Source organism: Lampris incognitus, chromosome 4 (genome assembly GCF_029633865.1).
Source record: "Lampris incognitus isolate fLamInc1 chromosome 4, fLamInc1.hap2, whole genome shotgun sequence".
NCBI lineage: Eukaryota > Metazoa > Chordata > Actinopteri > Lampriformes > Lampridae > Lampris > Lampris incognitus.
In genome coordinates, this window is record NC_079214.1 from 22,267,984 (window position 1) to 22,290,339 (window position 22,356).

General features: G+C 48.3%; 1 protein-coding gene across 1 annotated transcript in view; it reads left to right on the forward strand.

The window, feature by feature from the left end:
• The first annotated feature begins 11,277 nt into the window (after positions 1-11,277).
• tspan4a (tetraspanin 4a) overlaps positions 11,278-22,356 on the forward strand; it is a 99,944-nt gene continuing 88,865 nt past the window's right edge. Inside the window, exon 1 of the mRNA XM_056278630.1 lies at positions 11,278-11,414. The gene's annotated coding sequence lies outside the window, so the exon portion shown is untranslated. The remainder of the gene's footprint in view (positions 11,415-22,356) is intronic.

Below are 22,356 nucleotides of genomic sequence, written 5' to 3' on the forward strand. Positions count from 1 at the left end.
AAATGCCTCCATATTTAAACATGATCACTTACTCTGGCTTCTTCTGCTCCTGCCTTTTGTTTCACTAGGCCCTGCATCCCACTCAAACAACTGAACATTTTATAAGGCTGCATATATTGTAATAAGGTAGCGTATTGCATGTGTATTCATGGGACAAGTAATGTAAAGCTCGAATACAGGGAATGTGTATGTAAGATACTTGCTTACATGTCAGTATGAGCTATGCTACTTGTCACTTAGGTTAAGGGAGGTTACAAGTTGAATAGACACTTGTGAAAACAACCCTGATAGAAGAAGAAGACACTTTATTATTTGTCATTGTACATACATACAACGAAATTTGCTCTCTGCATTTAACCCATCCTATTGCATAGGAGCAGTGGGCAGCTGCAGCGCCCGGGGACCAACTCCAGTTCTTCTCTCCATTGTCTTGGTCAGGGGCACAGACAGGAGTATTAACTCTAAACATGCATGTCTTTTTGATGGTGGGAGGAAACCGGAGCAACCCCACGCAGACATGGGGAGAACATGCAAACTCCACACAGAAAGGACCTGGGACGGCCTGGGGTTTGAACCCAGGACCTTCTTGCTGTGAGGCAACAGTGCTAACAACTGGGCCACCACCATGCTGCTTTGAGAAACATGAGAAAGAATACGTTTCTCATGTTTGCCTATTGTATTTATTAGTTGTCTTATTATGCATTTAATAATGGCACAAGAGAAAAATAGAGAAAATTAGTGACCGTGTCCAAGACAAGGGAGTATTCTGAGCAGTACAAAAGTTGTTTCATGGCTGTAGCTATTACGGTAATTACCTTTGCTCTTTTTCTCATACCTGGCTATACTAATCATTAGGTGCCTTACTACATTTTTAATTAAGATGCAATCAAAACTCAAACAATTATAGGACAGAATTTTCATTTGAGAACATTTTTCCATGAGCGGTGTGCATTTTTTTTGCATACCTGTTGGAACCATTGGAATGGATTGTGCTTTATATTTTCACAAGTATTCTGGGTTTTTTTTTTCACCATACATACTTTCAGGTATTTCATTAGGCTACTTACATCACTACTCAGGTGTGTCTATATATTGTGACACACACAATAGAACAGCACCAAATCAAATGCAGCACTGTCGATGTGTGCAGACATAACATTTCCCCCCCCCCCCCCCGGCAGGATTTCAAACATGAAAGGTTGACACAATGTCCTCTAGGTGGCCAGGGCGTAAATGTGTGCGAACAGGTCGCGGGGCGGCCTGAGGCTGGGCAGGCCGAGGTGGGGAGGGAGATGGCAGGGGGAGCTGAGGCCCAGGAATGTCTGGGGCCCGTGTAGGAGCTGCATGAAGCCCCGGGGCGTCTCGCCATGCTGAGGGAATGGCTAAGGTTGTGTCACCAGCTGTGTGTGGCGGAGCTGACACCTTCCTTAGACGACTGGAGTGCCACTGAGTGCCATCGCTGAGGAGGTAAGTGGCTGGGCCCAGCTGACGGGTGACTTGGAGAGGAGAGGACCAGTATGAAGCCATTTTATTGTCCCTGTGGGGCCTGCAGACCCTGACCCAGTCTGACACATTGATGTCTGGCACCCTGGTTCGTTTTGACTGGTCAAACCGTTGCTTCATCCGCGTCTGCTGACGAGTGACTGAGGCTCTGACCCCAGAGGGAGGTGCCTGAGGTGTGGAGGGGCGGAGCCTGTCAAGGGGCATGCACAGTTCCCGGCCTAGCATGAGAGAGGCTGGGGAGATGCCTGTGGTCGAGTGCTGTGTGGCCCGATAGTGCAGCAGAGTGTGACGGATGGCCTGCGTGAAAGAGCACCCTTGGGCCATGTGTGCTCTGAGGCCGTTCTTCAGTGACTGGTGAAAACGTTCAACGCCGCCATTGGCCTGGGGGGGGGGTAGTACGCAGTGCGTATATGACGGATGCCCTTGCTTTCGAGATAAGCAGTGAACTCAGCAGAGACCAGCTGAGGGCCGTTGTCAGTGGTGATGGTCTTTGGGAGGCCCCAGCGAGAGAAAAGAGAGTCCAGGAAGTCGATGATGATCTGTGAGGTCACAGTGCTGGAAGTGCTGAGTTCAGGCCATTTTGAGTGTAGATCGTAGGCGACCACCATGAAGCGTTGGTGGTGGGGAACTCCATGGAACTCACCACAAATGTCCAACTGCAGGTGTTCCCAGGGCTGAGAGGGCCAGGCGACAGGTTGCAGGGGTGGGGGAGCCTGGTGGCCAGTCTTGCCACTCACAAGGCAGGCAGAACAGTCCTTCACCAGAGCCTCAATATCTCTGTCTATCCCCGGCCACCACACCTGGTCTCGGCAGCGCTGTTTCAGTTTCACAATGCCCAGGTGGCCTTCATGCGCCGTATTCAAAACACGTGCACGGAGAGCAGCTGGGACCACTGTGCAAAACCCACGTGCCACGCAGGTGTCGTTCCAGCAGGAGAGCTCCTGTCTGACTCGGGCGAACGCAGCCAGCTCCTCTGGGACCTTGTGAGGCCAGCCATTCTGGATGTAGGTGTGGAGCTGGGAGAGGACAGGGTCCTGTTCGGAGGCTGCCCTCAGCTCCTGCAGAGAGACAGTGGCCTGGAGGGGTGTGTGTAGCATTTGGACAATGTCCTTTTCCACACAGTCAGTGTCCGTCTGTGGAGCTGGGGTGGAGACAGAGCGAGAGAGCAGGTCGGCGACAACATTGTCTCTGCCTGGGGTGAACTGCAGGCTGAAGTTGTACTGGCGGAGGCGGTCAGACCAGCGGTGCAACCTCAGGGGTTTGTGGCCTGTCCCAGATGTGGACAGCAGCGCTGTCAGGGCCTGGTGATCTGTCCTGAGGGTGAAGGAGCGGCCAGAGAGGTAGAGGTGCCACCTTTCACAAGCCCAGATACAGGCTAACGCCTCACGCTCACCCATGGAGTACTGCTGCTCGGTCAGGTTGAGGGCACGGGAGGCGAAGGCGATGGGCTTCTCCACACCGTTCTCGGTTTGAGACAGCACAGCCCCTATCGCTGTGGCTGATGCGTCACAGGTCACAAAGGTGGAGCTGGAGATGTCGAAGTGAGCCAACACTGGTGGTGAAGTCAGTTGAGTCTTGAGATCACGCACAGCGTCACTGCATGCCTTTGACCACACCCATGGCTCGTCCTTACGCAGCAGCTGGCGCAGGGGGGCTGTGGTCGCAGAGTACTGGGGAAGAAACCTCAGGTAGTAACTTGTCATACCCACGAAGGAGGCGACCTGGGCAGTCGAGCTGGGCTCAGGGATGGCCTGAATGGCGTCCACGTTGGATTGTAGTGGAGTTACACCGCTCGCTGACAGCCGGAACCCCACGAAGTCGATGGCTGGCACAGAAAGGACACATTTCTCAGCATTGAGAGTTAGCTTGTGCTTGGACAGGGCTGCGAAGACCATGTTGAGGCGCTTGTCGTGGATTTCACTGGTGGGCCCGTGTACAACTATATCGTCCAGATAAATGGCCACGCCCAGTATGCCAGCCAGCACGGAGACCATGATTTTCTGGAAGCAGTTAGGGGCGGAGCTGAGACCGAAAGGCATCCTGGTGTAGCGAAACACTCCTGCATGTGTCACAAAGGCTGTGAGGTTTTGGCTGCTGGGCTGGAGGGGCACCTGTAAGTACCCCTGTCTGAGGTCGAGCTTGGAGAACACCTCAGAGCCATAGAACTGAGCAGTGAGTTCTTCTGAGGTGGGCAGTGGATACTTATCAGGGACCACTGCCTTATTTACTGAACATAGATCGATGCAGACACGCAGGCCCCCCGACTTCTTCTTAGCCACCACGAGGTTTGAGACCCAAGGTGACGTGTCCAGCGGTTCAATGATGCCAGCTTCCAGCAGTTGTTGCAGCTCGGTGGAGACCCCATCACGGAGAGCCAACGGGATGCGGCGCAGTGGTTGGATGACAGATTTCACAGCAGGGTTGAGGAGAGGTTGATGGGCGAAGGCGGAGAGGCAGCCCAGCCCCATAAACAGCGATGGCCACTTCTGCTGCCAAGGTGTGGCAACAGTCAGGATTGCTGCCCCCCTTGTGTCTAAGAGGGAGAACCCCAGAGCGGAGAACAGTTCCAGGCCCATCAGGTTGGCCCCACGGCGTGCCACATGAAAAACTGCATTGGGCACCAGCTTGGTTCCATAGCGGACAGTCACTTGGAGAGAGCCAACCAGATCGATTTTGGAGTCACCATACCCACAGAGGACAGCTGAGGGTGCGGACAGTGGCAGTGAACCGAAAAATTGACTGTAGGTATCAACATTCAGGAGAGACACACCTGCACCGGTGTCCAACAGCAGGGGGATGCACACATCCTTAATGTTGACTGTGCATGATTTGAATGACACTGGCCCAGAGCTCACCTTGTGAATGACGGCGGTTGAAGACTGGGGGGTGTGGCCCTCTGACCCAGCCGGGGAAGATCGACAGACGTTGGCAAAGTGATTGTGCTTACCGCAGCTACGGCACGTCTGGCCACGGGCAGGGCAGTTCTGAGCCCTTGAAACATGAGACCGAGACCCACAGTTACCACAGGACTGTTGAGGGCGGGGCCGAGAACGCCGTCGTTGCAGTTGCAAGACGTCCCCAGTGGAGTCGGCGCCCGCCTCTCTCTGGCTGGGTTGCGTCCCGAGGGGCAGCCGTGAGTAGAGGGAGGAGTTGTTGGCAGCTTGACTGGAGGTGGCCACTTGCTGTGTATTTAGCATAGCAGCACACTCAGCTGCTCCCTCAACCTGTAGTGCGATGGTAATTGCTCTGGACAGCAGCAGATCGTCTTCTTCCAGCAGGAGAGTCTCACGCACCTTTGCGTTGTTGGTGTGTTCGATTAGCTGGTCGCGAACCATCTCGTCCTGAAGCGCGCCAAACTTGCATGAGCTAGCTAGCCCTCGCAAATTAGCTACGTACTGCCGCACAGACTCACCAGGCAGTTGGTGTCGCTGACGAAATATAAATCGCCGAAGGAGGGCACTCTGTGGAGCAGCGAAATGGGTGCTCATAAGTCCCACAGCTTCGTCAAAGCTTGTGACGTTCCCCAGAGTCCCGAGCACACGATGACCCTCTGCTCCCAAGCAGTGTAGCAACAGAGCCGTCTTCCTAGCCTGGCTCACGTCGTCGAGCCCTGAGGCGGTGGTGTAATTTTCAAAACTATGTAGCCAGCGAGTCCATGGTACCGGAGGCTCGCCAGGTAATGCCAGGAAGGGGGCAGGTGGTGGGAGAGATATCAGCCATCCTCGTCGCCAATATTGTATTTAGAAATCACGTCAGGACACAGCGCTGTCGCTCGACACAACCTCTCCGTGGCATTCTTTATTTAGACTCACACAGCATCAAAGGCAGACCCGATCAAACAACCCAGAGCCCGCAGGCATCACCAATCGATCCCAGCACAATAGAACAACACCAAATCAAATGCAGCACTGTCGATGTGTGCAGACATAACAATACCATTTATTGCCTTGTCTATATATGTATAGATAGATTTAGGTTTTTTTTTGGAAATGTGAGTTGATTTTTTTAAATTTCCCTTTGTGTCGGAGATTCGGCTAGGATTTAACAGCGATCGGTAAATTGCCGACCTTATTCGGGTGACTACGGTCACTCAGTCTTTTGTCCTACGCCAGTGGATCATAAACATTTTGTAGCGAATTCGGGGGACAACGCAACCACAGGAACTGCCGCGGCCGGGAAGCGAACCCCTACCAACCGTATCGCCCGCACCGTAGGAGACATCGCTAACCGCTAGACTAAAGGGTCAAACCCGCCAGACAGCGGCCAGCGTGTTTACTTATCCATGCACGTTACACTACCCCCCTCCTTCGGGAAGCGCGTCCCCGCGCTTAAGCGTATCAGCTCCTTCACGCCTCAGGGCGCCTACGCTTCCGATGGTATTACGGTCGCTCCATCCCACTTCTGACACCAATGTAGCGAATTCGGGGGACAACACAACCACAGAAACTGCCGCGGCCGGGAAGCGAACTCGTATCGCCCGCAACGCAGGAGACAGCGCTAAACGCTAGACTAAAGGGTCAGACCCGCCAGCTAGCGGCCAGCGTGTAATCTTATCCATGCATGTTACAATATCATTCTTTTTGATCGTTTTGGTTGAATTAAGGCAAACTCTCAAAGTCCGAATGCCATATATAAAAACAAATTTACCGCAGCAATAATTTGGCCCTTGTCCAAGTCGTCGCTCAGATCCTTACTGTTATGTATGCACACATCGACAGTGCTGCATTTGATTTGGTGCTGTTCTATTGTGCTGGGATCGATTGGTGATGCCTGCGGGCTCTGGGTTGTTTGATCGGGTCTGCCTTTGATGCTGTGTCAGTCTAAATAAAGAATGCCACGGAGAGGTTGTGTCGAGCGACAGCGCTGTGTCCTGACGTGATTTAAAAATACAATATTGGCGACGAGGATGGCTGCTATCTCTCTCCCACCACCTGCCCCCTTCCTGGCATTACCTGGCGAGCCTCCGGTACCATGGACTCGCTGGCTACATAGTTTTGAAAATTACATCATCGCCTCAGGGCTCGACGACGTGAGCCAGGCTAGGAAGACGGCTCTGTTGCTACACTGCTTGGGAGCAGAGGGTCATCGTGTGCTCGGGTCTCTGGGGAACGTCACAAGCTTTGCCGAAGCTGTGGGACTTATGAGCACCCGTTTCGCTGCTCCACAGAGTGCCCTCCTTCGGCGATTTATATTCCGTCAGCGACACCAACTGCCTGGTGAGTCTGTGCGGCAGTACGTAGCTAATTTGCGAGGGCTAGCTAGCTCATGCAAGTTTGGCGCGCTTCAGGACGAGATGGTTCGCGACCAGCTAATCGAACACACCAACAACGCAAAGGTGCGTGAGACTCTCCTGCTGGAAAAAGACGATCTGCTGCTGTCCAGAGCAATTACCATCGCACTACAGGTTGAGGGAGCAGCTGAGTGTGCTGCTATGCTAAATACACAGCAAGTGGCCACCTCCAGTCAAGCTGCCAACTACTCCTCCCTCTACTCACGGCTGCCCCTCGGGACGCAACCCAGCCAGAGCGAGGCGGGCGCCGACTCCACTGGGGACGTCTTGCAACTGCAACGACGGCGTTCTCGGCCCCGCCCTCAACAGTCCTGTGGTAACTGTGGGTCTCGGTCTCATGTTTCAAGGGCTCAGAACTGCCCTGCCCGTGGCCAGACGTGCCGTAGCTGCGGTAAGCACAATCACTTTGCCAACGTCTGTCGATCTTCCCCGGCTGGGTCAGAGGGCCACACCCCCCAGTCTTCAACCGCCGTCATTCACAAGGTGAGCTCTGGGCCAGTGTCATTCAAATCATGCACAGTCAACATTAATGATGTGTGCATCCCCCTGCTGTTGGACACCGGTGCAAGTGTGTCTCTCCTGAATGTTGATACCTACAGTCAATTTTTCGGTTCACTGCCACTGTCCGCACCCTCAGCTGTCCTCTGTGGGTATGGTGACTCCAAAATCGATCTGGTTGGCTCTCTCCAACTGACTGTCCGCTATGTAACCAAGCTGGTGCCCAATGCAGTTTTTCATGTGGCACGCCGTGGGGCCAACCTGATGGGCCTGAACCTGTTCTCCGCTCTGGGGTTCTCCCTCTTAGACACAAGGGGGGCAGCAATCCTGACTGTCGCCACACCTTGGCAGCAGAAGTGGCCATCGCTGTTTATGGGGCTGGGCTGCCTCTCCGCCTTCACCCATCAACCTCTCCTCAACCCTGCTGTGAAATCTGTCATCCAACCACTGCGCCGCATCCCGTTGGCTCTCCGTGATGGGGTCTCCGCCGAGCTGCAACAACTGCTGGAAGCTGGCATCATTGAACCGGTGGACGTGTCACCTTGGGTCTCAAACCTCGTGGTGGCTAAGAAGAAGTCGGGGGGCCTGCGTGTCTGCGTCGATCTACGTGCAGTAAAAAAGGCAGTGGTCCCTGATAAGTATCCACTGCCCACCTCAGAAGAACTCACTGCTCAGTTCTATGGCTCTGAGGTGTTCTCCAAGCTCGACCTCAGACAGGGCTACTTACAGGTGCCCCTCCACCCCAGCAGCCGAAACCTCACAGCCTTTGTGACACATGCAGGAGTGTTTCGCTACACCAGGATAACTTTCGGTCTCAGCTCCGCCCCTAGCTGCTTCCAGAAAATCATGGTCTCCGTGCTGGCTGGCATACTGGGCGTGGCCATTTATCTGGACGATATAGTGGTACACGGGCCCACCAGTGAAATCCACGACAAGCGCCTTAACATGGTCTTCGCAGCCCTGTCCAAGCACAAGCTAACTCTCAATGCTGAGAAATATGTCCTCTCTGTGCCAGCCATCGACTTCGTGGGGTTCCGGCTGTCAGCGAGCGGTGTAACTCCACTACAATCCAACGTGGACGCCATTCAGGCCATCCCTGAGCCCAGCTCGGCCGCCCAGGTCGCCTCCTTCGTGGGTATGACAAGTTACTACCTGAGGTTTCTTCCCCAGTACTCTGCGACCACAGCCCCCCTGCGCCAGCTGCTGCGTAAGGACGAGCCATGGGTGTGGTCAAAGGCATGCAGTGACGCTGTGCGTGATCTCAAGACTCAACTGACTTCACCACCAGTGTTGGCTCACTTTGACATCTCCAGCTCCACCTTTGTGACCTGTGACGCATCAGCCACAGCGATAGGGGCCGTGCTGTCTCAAACCCAGAACGGTGTGGAGAAGCCCATTGCCTTCGCCTCCCGTGCCCTCAACCTGACCGAGCAGCGGTACTCCGTGGGTGAGCGTGAGGCGTTAGCCTGTATCTGGGCTTGTGAAAGGTGGCACCTCTACCTCTATGGCCGCTCCTTCACCCTCAGGACAGATCACCAGGCCCTGACAGCGCTGCTGTCCACATCTGGGACAGGCCACAAACCCCTGAGGCTGCACCGCTGGTCTGACCGCCTCCGCCAGTACAACTTCAGCCTGCAGTTCACCCCAGGCAGAGACAATGTTGTCGCCGACCTGCTCTCTCGCTCTGTCTCCACCCCAGCTCCACAGACGGACACTGACTGTGTGGAAAAGGACATTGTCCAAATGCTACACACACCCCTCCAGGCCACTGTCTCTCTGCAGGAGCTGAGGGCAGCCTCCGAACAGGACCCTGTCCTCTCCCAGCTCCGCACCTACATCCAGAACGGCTGGCCTCACAAGGTCCCAGAGGAGCTGGCTGCGTTCGCCCGAGTCAGACAGGAGCTCTCCTGCTGGAACGACACCTGCGTGGCACGTGGGTTTTGCACAATGGTCCCAGCTGCTCTCCGTGCACGTGTTTTGAATACGGCGCATGAAGGCCACCTGGGCATTGTGAAACTGAAACAGCGCTGCCGAGACCTGGTGTGGTGGCTGGGGATAGACAGAGATATTGAGGCTCTGGTGAAGGACTGTTCTGCCTGCCTTGTGAGTGGCAAGACTGGCCACCAGGCTCCCCCACCCCTGCAACCTGTCGCCTGGCCCTCTCAGCCCTGGGAACACCTGCAGTTAGACATTTGTGGTGAGATCCATGGAGTTCCCCACCACCAACGCTTCATGGTGGTCGCCTACGATCTACACTCAAAATGGCCTGAACTCACCACTTCCGGCACTGTGACCTCACAGATCATCATCGACTTCCTGGACTCTCTTTTCTCTCGCTGGGGCCTCCCAAAGGCCATCACCATTGACAACGGCCCTCAGCTGGTCTCTGCTGAGTTCACTGCTTATCTCGAAAGCAAGGGCATCCGTCATATACGCACTGCGTACTACCACCCCCAGGCCAATGGCGGCGTTGAACGTTTTCACCAGTCACTGAAGAACGGCCTCAGAGCACACATGGCCCAAGGGTGCTCTTTCACGCAGGCCATCCGTCACACTCTGCTGCACTATCGGGCCACACAGCACTCGACCACAGGCGTCTCCCCAGCCTCTCTCATGCTAGGCCGGGAACTGTGCATGCCCCTTGACAGGCTCCGCCCCTCCACACCTCAGGCACCTCCCTCTGGGGTCAGAGCCTCAGTCACTCTTCAGCAGACGCGGATGAAGCAACGGTTTGACCAGTCAAAACGAACCAGGGTGCCAGACATCAATGTGTCAGACTGGGTCAGGGTCCGCAGGCCTCACAGGAACAATAAAATGGCTTCATACTGGTCCTCTCCTCTCCAAGTCACCCGTCAGCTGGGCCCAGCCACTTACCTCCTCAGCGATGGCACTCGGTGGCACTCCAGTCGTCTACGGAAGGTGTCAGCTCCGCCACACACAGCTGGTGACACAACTATAGCCATTCCCTCAGCATGGCGAGACGCCCCGGGGCTTCATGCAGCTCCTACACGGGCCCCAGACATTTCTGGGCCTCAGCTTCCCCTGCCTTCTCCCTCCCCACCTCGGCCTGCCCAGCCTCAGGCCGCCCCGCGACCTGTTCGCACACGTTTACGCCCTGGCCACCTAGAGGACTTTGTGTCAACCTTTCATGTTTGAAATCCTGCCGGGGGGGGGGGGAATGTTATGTATGCACACATCGACAGTGCTGCATTTGATTTGGTGCTGTTCTATTGTGCTGGGATCGATTGGTGATGCCTGCGGGCTCTGGGTTGTTTGATCGGGTCTGCCTTTGATGCTGTGTGAGTCTAAATAAAGAATGCCACGGAGAGGTTGTGTCGAGCGACAGCGCTGTGTCCTGAAGTGATTTAAAAATACAATACTTACTCCTGCCCGTTTCCCCCGCTTCCAACATCTAACTTCAAGAGTGACTGTTCACGCGCTGCCTAATAAATCCCGCCCCTTGACAGGTGCCACTGTAAGGAGATGACCAATGTTATTCACTTACCTGCCAGTGGTTTTAATGTTTTGGCCAAGAGAGAGAGAGAGAGAGAGAGAGAGAGGAGCGAGATTTTTTTTTGACTTTCAACAATACTTTAATAAAAATCACAAAAAAATTACAACACAAAGACCAACATGGTCAGTAACCCAAGATTTACAGAAGCTAAATCATCTCAAGACACTCCCCAAGTTCGTAGATGGGCTGTAGTATTGTAGATAAGCTCATCCACAATACAGCAAAGTACATTTTTACAACACCACACATTGCGAAAACTTTCCAGATCGTCCATCATTTTGAAGTAGCAAAAAATCTACTTTTAAACGAGCTCTTAACATTTTTATAAACCCAAAAACAGCAACATCATCCCCAGCTTCCTCCAATCTGTTTCTTCAGAATGGAGAGGAGCGAGAGAGCGAGAGAGGAGGGAGAGCGAGAAAGCGAGGGAGCGAGCGAGCGAGAGCGAGAGAGAGAGGAAGGAGGAGGAGGAGGATGAGTAGTTCTGCGGTCGGTGAAGCGCAAGAAGTCAACTTAAAGTTGTGAGGCTGTTTTTCTTTTTCTTTTCTTTTTTTGCCACTGAGGGGGGAAAGACGTCCGGGAGAGGATACGGCGAGCGACAAGTGAGAGGTAAGTCCTGTGCCGACTCTTACCATTCAGGGCAATAATCTCTCGCAATGAAACGAGTCAGATATGTTTTTATTGTGTGTGTAAAGAATGGCAGACATAGTCCCTCTCGTCCTCTCTTGTGACGGTATACCATCTCCATCACGCTAGCGTCCATCATCCAGCTCTTCACACACACATTCAGTTACAGAATCGGACTTTAAAGTTGAACTTAAAAGTTGTCCTGTTACTTTGGCTGAAATGTTGGACGATTTTTTTCAATCGTTATTGTTCTAATTGCGACTCTAAAAAAAAGTAGCCTTTCTTAAATGGTTTGTTCCCCATAAAGTTGGTCAGGGGTTCTTTTCTTTTCTTTTTTTTTAAACAATGTCCCCTTTTCCACTGTAATTTGGTTTGGGGAGCCATAGCATGGCGCTGATAGGCTGAGGGTTAGTCAGCACTGACTCAGGGTAAAGCACACCTGTGTAAAACGCTTTACTGGCCAGTTAATGTTCACTTTTCAGAGCTTGTGGAGGGAAAACAGCCTTGAGTGACATTTGATGATGACGGTCTGCCCAATATTGCCAGAAACAGATCTTTCCCAGCATTGTGATGAAACCAGTCAGACATGTCACAAGAATGTAGTCTTTATTGAAAAGTAATGCACAGTAGGCTACATGATGGTGCATGTGGAAGTGAAGATCCCTGATTTTGCTCAGGAAGTTCTCCCAAATGTCTGCGAAAGATAAAAATAAACCTTTGGAGGAGAATAACATTTAAGAATACCAAGCATTCCAGAAGCCGTTCCCTCCCATCGGTCTTCCTTTTTTTCCCCTTCTCTCGGTGGGGTTAGAGGAAGTTTTGGGCCTCACCGTTCACAGAAATGTGGTTTACTGGCACCATATTCCGGAACTCCACTACAGTACAATGTATGTCTTCTGTTACCCATGTTGTGGTCTCCCAGGTGACTGTTAAATGACATCCAAATGAATTTCAACATTATAAAGACAACGAGCCAGTGTTATGTGAGCTAATGAATGCATATGTCTTAAAGTTGCCATACTCTCTAGCAAACAGTGGCTGTCAGAGGCTGGTACATTGCAGGATGAAATTTTACACCGTAGAGCGACACAAGCCTCTCTTCCCCGCGCCTCCCACATACCATCTCTCTCAACATGAATGCACTAACGAGCCCTCACAGTTAGCAACTGTCACCTGCTTGCATTTAACTTGCAATAAGCAAATTGTGAGCAAAGTAACAGTCACGCTGAGTTTTGGTACAGATTCCCCCCCGTTTCTTGCCTCCTAACAAGCGTAGTGTACATAACGTGTAGGCCTGGAAGTTTTGATGTAACAGTGCTGTTTTTAAACCAGGTCTGTGGCTGACTTGTGGGCTACTCTAGGTGTGTCAACTCTTTGGGTGATGCCCTGAACACTGGCTCTACAGAAAGTGAATTTAGTCATACAACACGACATTGTACTGCCTGCAGGTGTGTGTGTGTGTGTGTGTGTGTGTGTGTGTGTGTGTGTGTGTGTGTGTGTGTGTGTGTGTATGTACCATCTTTTTCCATTAGGATAGAAAATCTGAAACCACCTAGCTTGTGGGGACATTTCGTGGGTCGCCATGAGGTAAAGGGTCTATTTTAGGGTTAGGACTTGGGTTTAGGGTTAAAATTAGAATTAGGATTAGGTTAGGGTAAGGGTTCAGGTTAGGCATGTAGGTCTGATGGTTAGGGTTAAGGGCTAGGGAATGAATTTAGTCAATGAGGGGTCCCCACAAGTATATGGGTGACATGGTGTGTGTGTGTTTCTTCAGCCAATCCTCTTTCAATCCCATGTATCTTAATATAGCAATTTTTCTCAGCCATTTGCTCCCACAGTTTATTTTTATTCTTTTTTACCTGTAATCTTCAGCACCACATTCACTTACTTCTCTGTGCATTCATCAGTCCTGCCATGGGAGGAAGTGGCTGAGGAATGAAAGCTATGTTTTGGGAAATTAGGGTTAAAGGAACATAATATGTTTTGATCATACAATTTTCATTACGTGGACCACTGTTACACACTGGAGAGGCAGAAGTTAGAATAGGCAATATACTGCTTCCCATTCCTTTTTTATTGCTTATTTAAAATCGATGTAACATATCTAAGAGTTTATTTTGTATTTTTTTTTGTTAGCCTATCCTGACTTGAAATAAATTGATATATTTGCCTGTCTGGACTCTTAAACACGCTGCAAAATTGCAAAAATTAATAATGGCTGTTATGCTAACAGACATAATAATACAGAGTGGTAGTAACAGGGAGCAGGCAATTTTACCACACAAGTACCCATGTGTATATCCGTACTGTGCACCATCTTTGATGAACAGCACCGATAACAACAAAAGTTTCTGAAACCTCCTATAGGGAAAAGATTGGTTTCATTGCAACCTCGACAACAAAAATTGGAAAAAGACAGGCTGACTGCTAAAGAGGAGAAGCAGTGTTTTGCACTACGTTTCACGTATTGGACAACAAGTAGCCTACCCTGGGTTTAATCTTTTTTTTCTTTTTGCCTTCCTAGCACCATCTGAAGCACTAGCAAGACAACTTTTTACCCTTTCTTCCCTTTTTGAGAGTTCTGTTGAGATGTTGTCCTGCAGACCGGTTGAAAACCACAAGCCTCGACCACATTATTCCACTCTTGCCGACTCCCAGAGTCTCACGCCCAGTTATGCACAGAAAAATAAACATATGAGGCACCCTTCTTTTTCCTCAGTATACATTATATAAACTTGCCCCCCCTCTTCCAGTCTCTCCTTAACGCTCACCCTGCTCACCCCCTTCCTCTCTCTCTCTCTCTGACCGCTCTCCTCTGCTTTTGGCTGACAGCTACAGCTTTGCAAGATTTCCAAGAGCCTTTTTAAAAGTGATCAAAATAGCAGCGGGTAAACATTAACATAGTGCAGAAGGTTGTGTTTTAGACCACTCGGTGGAGCAACTGCTAACTAAGGTTCCATTAAATCTGCTCTAACGTCGCAATAGTCCCCCAGCATTTAAATTGTGAGGGGAATATTTTAACCATTCCAGCCATCCCAAGCAGTTTATGTTTCCTTGTAAATTCATACATTCTGGATTTGGTGGCCAAATAATTTTTTTTTGCTTTGCTGTTTACTCCGACTTCTTACTTAGCATTTTTTATGTGCTTTAAAAGATTTTTTTAAAAATTTTGGGATACTTTATTAATCCCTATAGGGAAATTAAGCTCTGCCTTTAACCCATCCTAGCTGTGTAGCCAGGGAGCAGTAGGCAGCTGCTGTGCAGCACCCGGGGACCAACTCCAGTTCTTCTTTCCATTGCATTGGTCAGGGGCACAGACAGCAGTATCAACTCTAACATGCATGTCTTTTTGATGGTGGGGGAAACTGGAGCACCTGGAGAAAACCCACCGCAAACATGGGGAGTATATGCAAACTCCACACGGAGGACGACCTGGGATGACTCCCAAGGTTGAACAACCCCTGGGTTTGAACCCAGGACCTTCTTGCTGTGAGGCGACAGTGCTAACCACTGCGCCACTGTGCTGCCCCAATGTTTGCTTTATTAAAGAGTTACATCACAATCAAGCTTTCACTTGAAATGTTTCATATTTAATCCAAATTAAACAAGGTAGTGTCTTGGACACAGTTACCCATTTTTCATGAAAATTTGATGAGAGAAAATAAATCCTCAGCACGGATTGGCTGAGTCTCATTTCAGTTTGTTTCAGAATAACTGACATATGCACATCTATGATGACAGAAACAAAACTAAATTCTCAGAACTGGAATTGAAGCAGTGGCTGCATGTTCCACCTGTTATGCAACAATGAAACCCCAAGGATATCTCTACTACCTACAAACCCTGTTAAGAGTGCGCAGCACCACAGCCTACCAGTTCCATCAAAGCTTGCATCATGCTGTGAGTTCTGGTTTAGAACTTACCATTGCATTTTCCTGATAGGCCCATGTCTCTGTAAATACAAACGGGAAAGTAATGTTAACAACGAAAGCCTATCCCATTTCCGTGGCAGTTGGGGATGGTTTATCTAATCATATCTTCAATTAGCCTACTGTTGCTGATGTCGCGCCTCATTAGCCCTTGTTAGCGGGGATATTCCCTGAACTGTGATTAACTGCCATACAGAAGCTGTCATTTGGCGGTGTTTGTTTTTTGTTTTTTTTTACCTTGAACAGACCTAAAAATGCACACACACGTGCACACACACACAAAAGTGATGATGACAAAATCACACAAATGTAAGGTTTGTTCTTACATGTAGTATCTGGCTAGATGCTGAATATAATTAACATGCACAGTCTGCCTCTCTGCAGGCCACAGTGACTTGTTCTCATTGAAAAGTTCACAAGGTACTTTTTTTTTTACTGCCACAGCCTACGGATTAGTTGCCATGGAAACAAAACTGTCAGCCTTCATGTTGAATAGTTAACTCACTGCTAAGTGCTCACATTAGCCAGTTAAGGATCAGTTTTTGAAAAGTCTGAAGAGTTTTGTTGGTGGTGGTACAGTGATGTCTAAGGCCATGTGGCCCACCTTTACCTTTATTGTTGTCGTTCATTCTTTTACTTTGCTATTTCCAGTTTAAGAAAAACATTCTTATAATGACGGGGAATAGCAGACGTACACAGGAAAGTCAAAGAACATACAATATTTACTTTATAACAGTTCTTCCATCTTTACTTCTCACTGTTATTACTAGTAATACTGTAGTGGTAGCATTATCTCCAAGGCTGCATTTGTTCTCTCTTTTTTTACACCTAAAACTTTAATCATTAGCACTCTGCTAATAAATAACATAGCATTTTAAATGTGTATTAAATAATAACGTGTTCATGTTTGCAAATTGCAAAAGTTTAAATGTAATAGTGGCAAGATGTCTGGGAGCTTTGATAAACCGAGCAGTTACATATTCAATGCTTGGGTAACTTGATCCAACATGATAGTTATGACACACTTATGTCACTATTGCTGGGCAACTAGCAGTGTCTAAGCTAATCAGCAGGGATTAAAGAACCATTGCCCAGGCTCTTGTAAAAGTACGACGCCGGCATGAATGAGCTCCTCATGGACAGGATTCAAACAGGCATTAAAATGAGGGAGAGAGATAAAATAACATAACAAAAAGTCAGCAGCCAGGATCAGGGAATTATGAATGCATTTTTTTTGTGGCATTGTTTTTTGATTCATTAGAGGCTGTATTATTCTCCTATTCTGCAGTTTTTACATCAGTAATAGCTTTGGCAGATTGATTTGATTAATTATGAAATCCACCCAGTTACATACAATGGCAGTTTTGTATGTGCAAAAAAAAAAAGTGCATCTCCTTAGTCAAAAAATTTCCAGAGAGGACTTTGTTTACCAAGCTCAGCAAAATCAGTAGTGAAATACATAATATGCAAAACTAGACCTCACTCCTAACAGACCACATAAAATATGTTTAGGAATACTGGGGTTTTCTCTAACCTTGGTAGCTAGTGTTTGGTTAAATAAAATCTAAGTGTTTTTGCCCCCCTCCAAATATTTTATTTATTTATTTATTTTGCTAACAACAGCTTTTGATAAAAGTTCCGCCTGAGGGTCCTCGCCATTATAAGTCATTTTATATGGTGTTAATTAATCTTCACAACGTCTGTTCAAATGATTTGAAATGTGAATAATCACCCGATAAGGAGTGCAAATGAAGCGGATGTGTTAAGAAAAGTGACTTTGACAGCTGACAGTCTATTAAAACGAGTCTCTCTCGCTCTCCATGTTTAACTGGCATTCTCATTAAAATTGGACTTTCCCCCAACATAACACAATCTCAGCTGACAATGCTTATGATGTTGATAATTAGGTGGAGGGGTGTGTCTCTTAGACTTGAAAAATGGCCTAAGAATAGAATATCCACTGTGATCAAATTTTCCACATACACCCCACAGCTCTTAAAGCTACTCTAATAACCTTTAATTTGACAACACAGGCTCTGTAAGCTTTTGACTGTCAAGGGTGATTAACGAATAAGGTTTATGTCTTTTTTTATGATAAAGAATTGTGGTTCAAAGAGTGCTGATACTGAGGGACACTGCCAAGCTTTGTCTCTCTCCTTCAAAAAACAAACTCCTTTTAACAACTTGACAGAGTTCAATGCAACATTTAACGACATTTCATCAACATTCACACATTTGATGAGACAACACTTGGCCTCTCGTACAGCAAACAACATGTGCAAGTGCCTCTATACCTCAGATAGCTACGGTTGGTTGGATTTGATCGGCCTCCAGCTGAGGACTGAGACTTCATCCCTTCACAGCATTTTATTTTGGAAGCATGCACAAACAAGCCTGGAAAACATGTTCTCTAATATACTTCACCTGCTTCTGAGATGCAGCTCTCCTGGTTATGCTTTAATCCATGCCTTGTCAAGTTTATGGCACGAAGTGGAAATCACGTCACTCCAGGAAAAGATCAGTGCCCAATTGCTCAGATCTGAGGGGATTGGATTCTTTAATATCAATGTTCAAAAGAAAACCCGTTGTTGTTGTGATTTTCATTCTGAATACATGCAAATCCTTTGTAATTTAAAAAGTCACAAGCACCGCTGTTGAGTACTTGCCTGTTTATAGGCCTTTACACATGGCATAGCATGTTTGTTTGTTTTTTTGTGCGCGATTAATTCACACGTCGATATATTTTTTCGAACTGTTGTTTTTGTCACACGAATAAATACAGACAGAACACTAATATTAAGCGGCGAAAAAGCGACGTTTTTTTTCCGGAACGTGGTCGATTTTCTGAGCTTTCGCACGGCGAATAAAGGCATCATCCAATCACGTTGCGCAAAACGGACGTCGCGTCACAACGGAGGACCAAGATTGTTTCTCATCACCCTGTATTGCGTGACAAAGGACACGAAAATTATAAAGAAAATGACCTCAAGGACAAAGTGTGGCGCAACTAGGCCACCAGGGTCGTGAGTAGCTCGTGTTGTTTACTTTTGTATGTAACTTGGTAGCAAGGCAACCCTTTCTCGCCGACCCAGAACCGGCCATGGCACACCGTAACGGAGGAAGTGCCCCGATCCCGAAGGGAAGAGGAAGAGATCCCCACGCACCGCACCGCCGTACCTTAACCCGCCGATTTGAGTCCGTGGATTGATTATAGTAGACGATGCCGGATCTAAAAATGGCGCCTGTTCTTTCCTATGAGAATGGCTTGCTTGGCACATACGCCGAAAATGTTTCTGGCTATCGAGTTACTTCCGGGCACATGCGGCCCACTGAATATGCATAACAGTGTTACTCCCATCATGCCTGCGTAGGCTATAATGAACGAGCGAACTGCGTTTAGAATCCGGCGCTGCGCGTTCATGAATGCTATGCTAGCGGACTTCGTGGATGCATAATAAGACCGCTACGGGACTTATTTGGGATGGATGTATTTATACAAATGGCAACACCAACCAAAAATGAAGACAAAATTCCAAAAAGCGTTTGTTTAACCTAGCAAAGATCCTCGTTCCCGAGACACATGATCGCGCGTCGAGTGCTCGTACACCGCCGTGATGTCATGCAGAAAAAGTTTTTTTTCTGGACTTTTTCTGGGCTTTGAAAAAAAATAAATAAAACCCCGTGGCTTAAAAATATACAATACAAAGAGTAATAATTGACCGTGATTATAGCTGCAGGTGTCCTGTCAACAGTTTTACAGGCGTCTCTTTTACAATGGTGGTCTATGGGGAAAATGCTTTTTTGGGCCGCAGGGGATTTTTCGCTGCAATACCGCGAGTGACCACTGGAAAAAATTGGCTGCAATGCTGAGCGGCGGCGCCGTATCCAGTTCTACTATAATACATCCATGGTTGAGTCCCCCTCGCGTCTCGCGAATTTACGACAGAAAAATTCGTATTGATGCCAGTATGAATAGTTTTGATGCGAACTATTCACAGGCGAGTATCTAACGTTTTCGTGTTGTTTATTCGTCACGTCCCCGGTGTGTAAAGGCCTTAAGGACATCTAGCTGCCCTCTGGGAGGGAGCAAGGCAGGGTGCCTTTAAATGCCAGACTCGTCTTCAGCTGTGGCTGTGTCTCAGACTGGCAGTATTGACCGCAGTTTCAGGAGCGTTCAATGGATAAAGATCCCTGACGAAAGACGGCCACATGACACACACACAAACGCACGCATGTGTGTCAATTGATGTGGCTTGATCCTAGTTGTTTCCCATGTGCTCCATGATCTTTATTGGTGGTTATCTCTCTTTCTCTCTGTATAGAAGCAGGTCCATGGAGCTGCTCTACCAATGCACAGCCGCCTGTCTGAAGCATCTAGTGATGAGAATACTCACTGTGGGATTTTAAGTCTTTTTCTGTATTCACTCACCACTCTCTTATTGTAGTGCACAGGGGAGGACGTGTGTGTGTGTGTGTGTGTGTGTGTGTGTGTGTGTGTGTGTGTGTGTGTGTGTGTGTGTGTGTGTGTGTGTAAAATCTTGGGGTTGACAATCACCTGCCTACCTGTTAATGCAGTGGGTAACAACAGGCAAGTGTGTGTGTATTTGTGTGTTTGAACACTGTTTACTTCATGGGATTTTTGTGTATCGTGTGTGTGTGTGTGTGTGTGTGTGTGTGTGTGTGTGTGTGTGTGTGTGTGTGTGAGAGAGAGAGAGAGAGAGAGAGAGAGAGAGAGAGAGAGAGAGAGAGAGAGAGAGAGAGAGAGAGAGAGAGAGAGAGAGAGAGAGAGAGAGAGAGAGAACGAAAGAGAGGGGTTCTGTTAGTTGAGTCTGAAGGTCTGTATAAAGCCATTGTGCCATTGTGTGTGAGTTTCTTTGGCTCAGTATGTGGTGTGTGTATGTATATTTAGAATGGATGGATTACATTCCAGCAGTCCCAACACCCCTTCTCATGGGGGATTTTCTCCCTTAATCTCATCTAATTTTTTAGGAGACAATAGCATCAGGATTATACCACCACCTCCTCCTAACCCAGTCTTTATTCTTTTATGTGGCATGCACATACACACACACATACACACTCGCGCACACACACACAAATTCAAGCACACGCGCGAGGTCCTCATTACAACTGTGGTATATACACCAGTGTCATGACCAGAAAAGACTTGGTCTGCTATTGGTCAACACATTACTGACAAATAGGATGGCAATAGCTCTCATGCTTATGCGTTAGCAGCAGAATGCAAATGAAAGATCTGACACATGCACACATCATGATTACGGGTTGAGATAGTTTTCTCGTTGGCTGTTCAATAGAGTGGCACGGAGGTCAGAATCTGTAATGCATCTGCTGACAGCCCAGAAGCGGAGATGGCTGATTAACAGATGGAAATCGCCCTCTCACCCTCCCATGCCATTCATCACAGAGCCAAAAGTGAATTTATCATGGTCCTCATGACATTTTTTTCTGTGTTAGTAGTGTGTTGTCTGAAGGTCACACACAGCAATGGAAAGGTCTAAATATGATATGTCACCACACGTGGTGGTGTAATTACAAGTCAAGGCAAGTTCCCAAAAGCAATATAAGTTAAAAGCATTATGAGTTCCCCAAGTACATGTGTAGTAGATGGTTTTATTAGACTCAGATCTATCCAGGGTCACTAGTCCCATTTGGGCTCATGAAGAGGCACACACCTTTGATAGCAGGACCCAATTAGTTTTGATTCTGGTGGAGAGAACGGAGGCGGGCTGTGCTACATAGATTCTATAAATAATTCAAGTTCAATTTCCTCAGTTCAGGCTCCCAGATGATGGGTAATCTACCTTTACGCTTGGCTGGCATGAACACAAAGGGCAAATTAAGCTATTTCATTGTATTCTATCTACCCAGATTGGCTGTTCGGTAGACCCTGGCACTAAACACTCAGAAACAGTCCAGTGGTAGCAAAGAAAATTTCAAGTGATTGTTCCTTACATGGAAGCCTCAGTTTGGTTGCTTTACCAGAGCGTAGCCCTTGTGTATGTGTGTGTGTTTTTATGGAATGTGATTGGCTATGTAAAAAAATTTCTTAACAAGAGGAACTTTGGTGAGTAAATGATGTATCCTATTTTTTTCTGCATACATGTTTGCTACATAGACAGATGCATTTATGATTGGGAGCGCAAGAAGTTGTCTACAACTGGCTACTGGGCAGCACTTCGGGGGCAGTTTGTAGGCTAGTGTCATTGTTGTGTCAGTAGTTGAGAAGAAGTCCCTTGTTCAGTACGGACTGTCTCTTTAAGAGACCTCAGTGCTGATGATGTCATCTCGTGAAATCTCGCGGGAACAAGGTAATCTCGCGGTAGTTCGCAGTAGGTAGAGAATAAGCGAGAGTTCTGTAACCTTCATGCGCCCTGCATGAGCCGACAGACAGGTAATGGTGAATTAGAGGTAAAACGACATCTCCCAGGCAGACTGATCTACAGCAGATGAGACCAGTTCCACTGCTACATCGTCACGGCGCAGAGCAGGCCAACGCAGTCTATGGACAGGTATACAATACATCATGGAAGAAAACAAAACACCATCTGACCGTTTCTTTGGTACCATATCAAAGGTCTCCTCATCATCTAAGCCAGTGTTTCTCAACCCAGTCCTCAAGGAACACCTATCCTGCAGATGTTCTTTGCAACCCTGAATAGGTACCTGTTTGTAGTTATTCAACCAATCAGCAATGAATTATGTCAGATGTTGCACACCTCGCATAATTAAGTGCTGTGAGATGATTGGTTGAGTAAGTACAAGCAGGGCTACCTATACAGGGCTACAATGAAAATCTGCAGGATAGGTGTTCCTTGAGGACTGGGTTGGGAAACGCTGATCTAAGCGCTCTCATAGCTCTACTAGTAGCGCAGCTGCAGTTAAAGTCCAGTTTGCTGAAAAAGAGACGGAGATGAAAATGGCAAAAGCCCGTTTGGATGCAGAAAAGGCATGCTTGGATGCACGTTTAGATG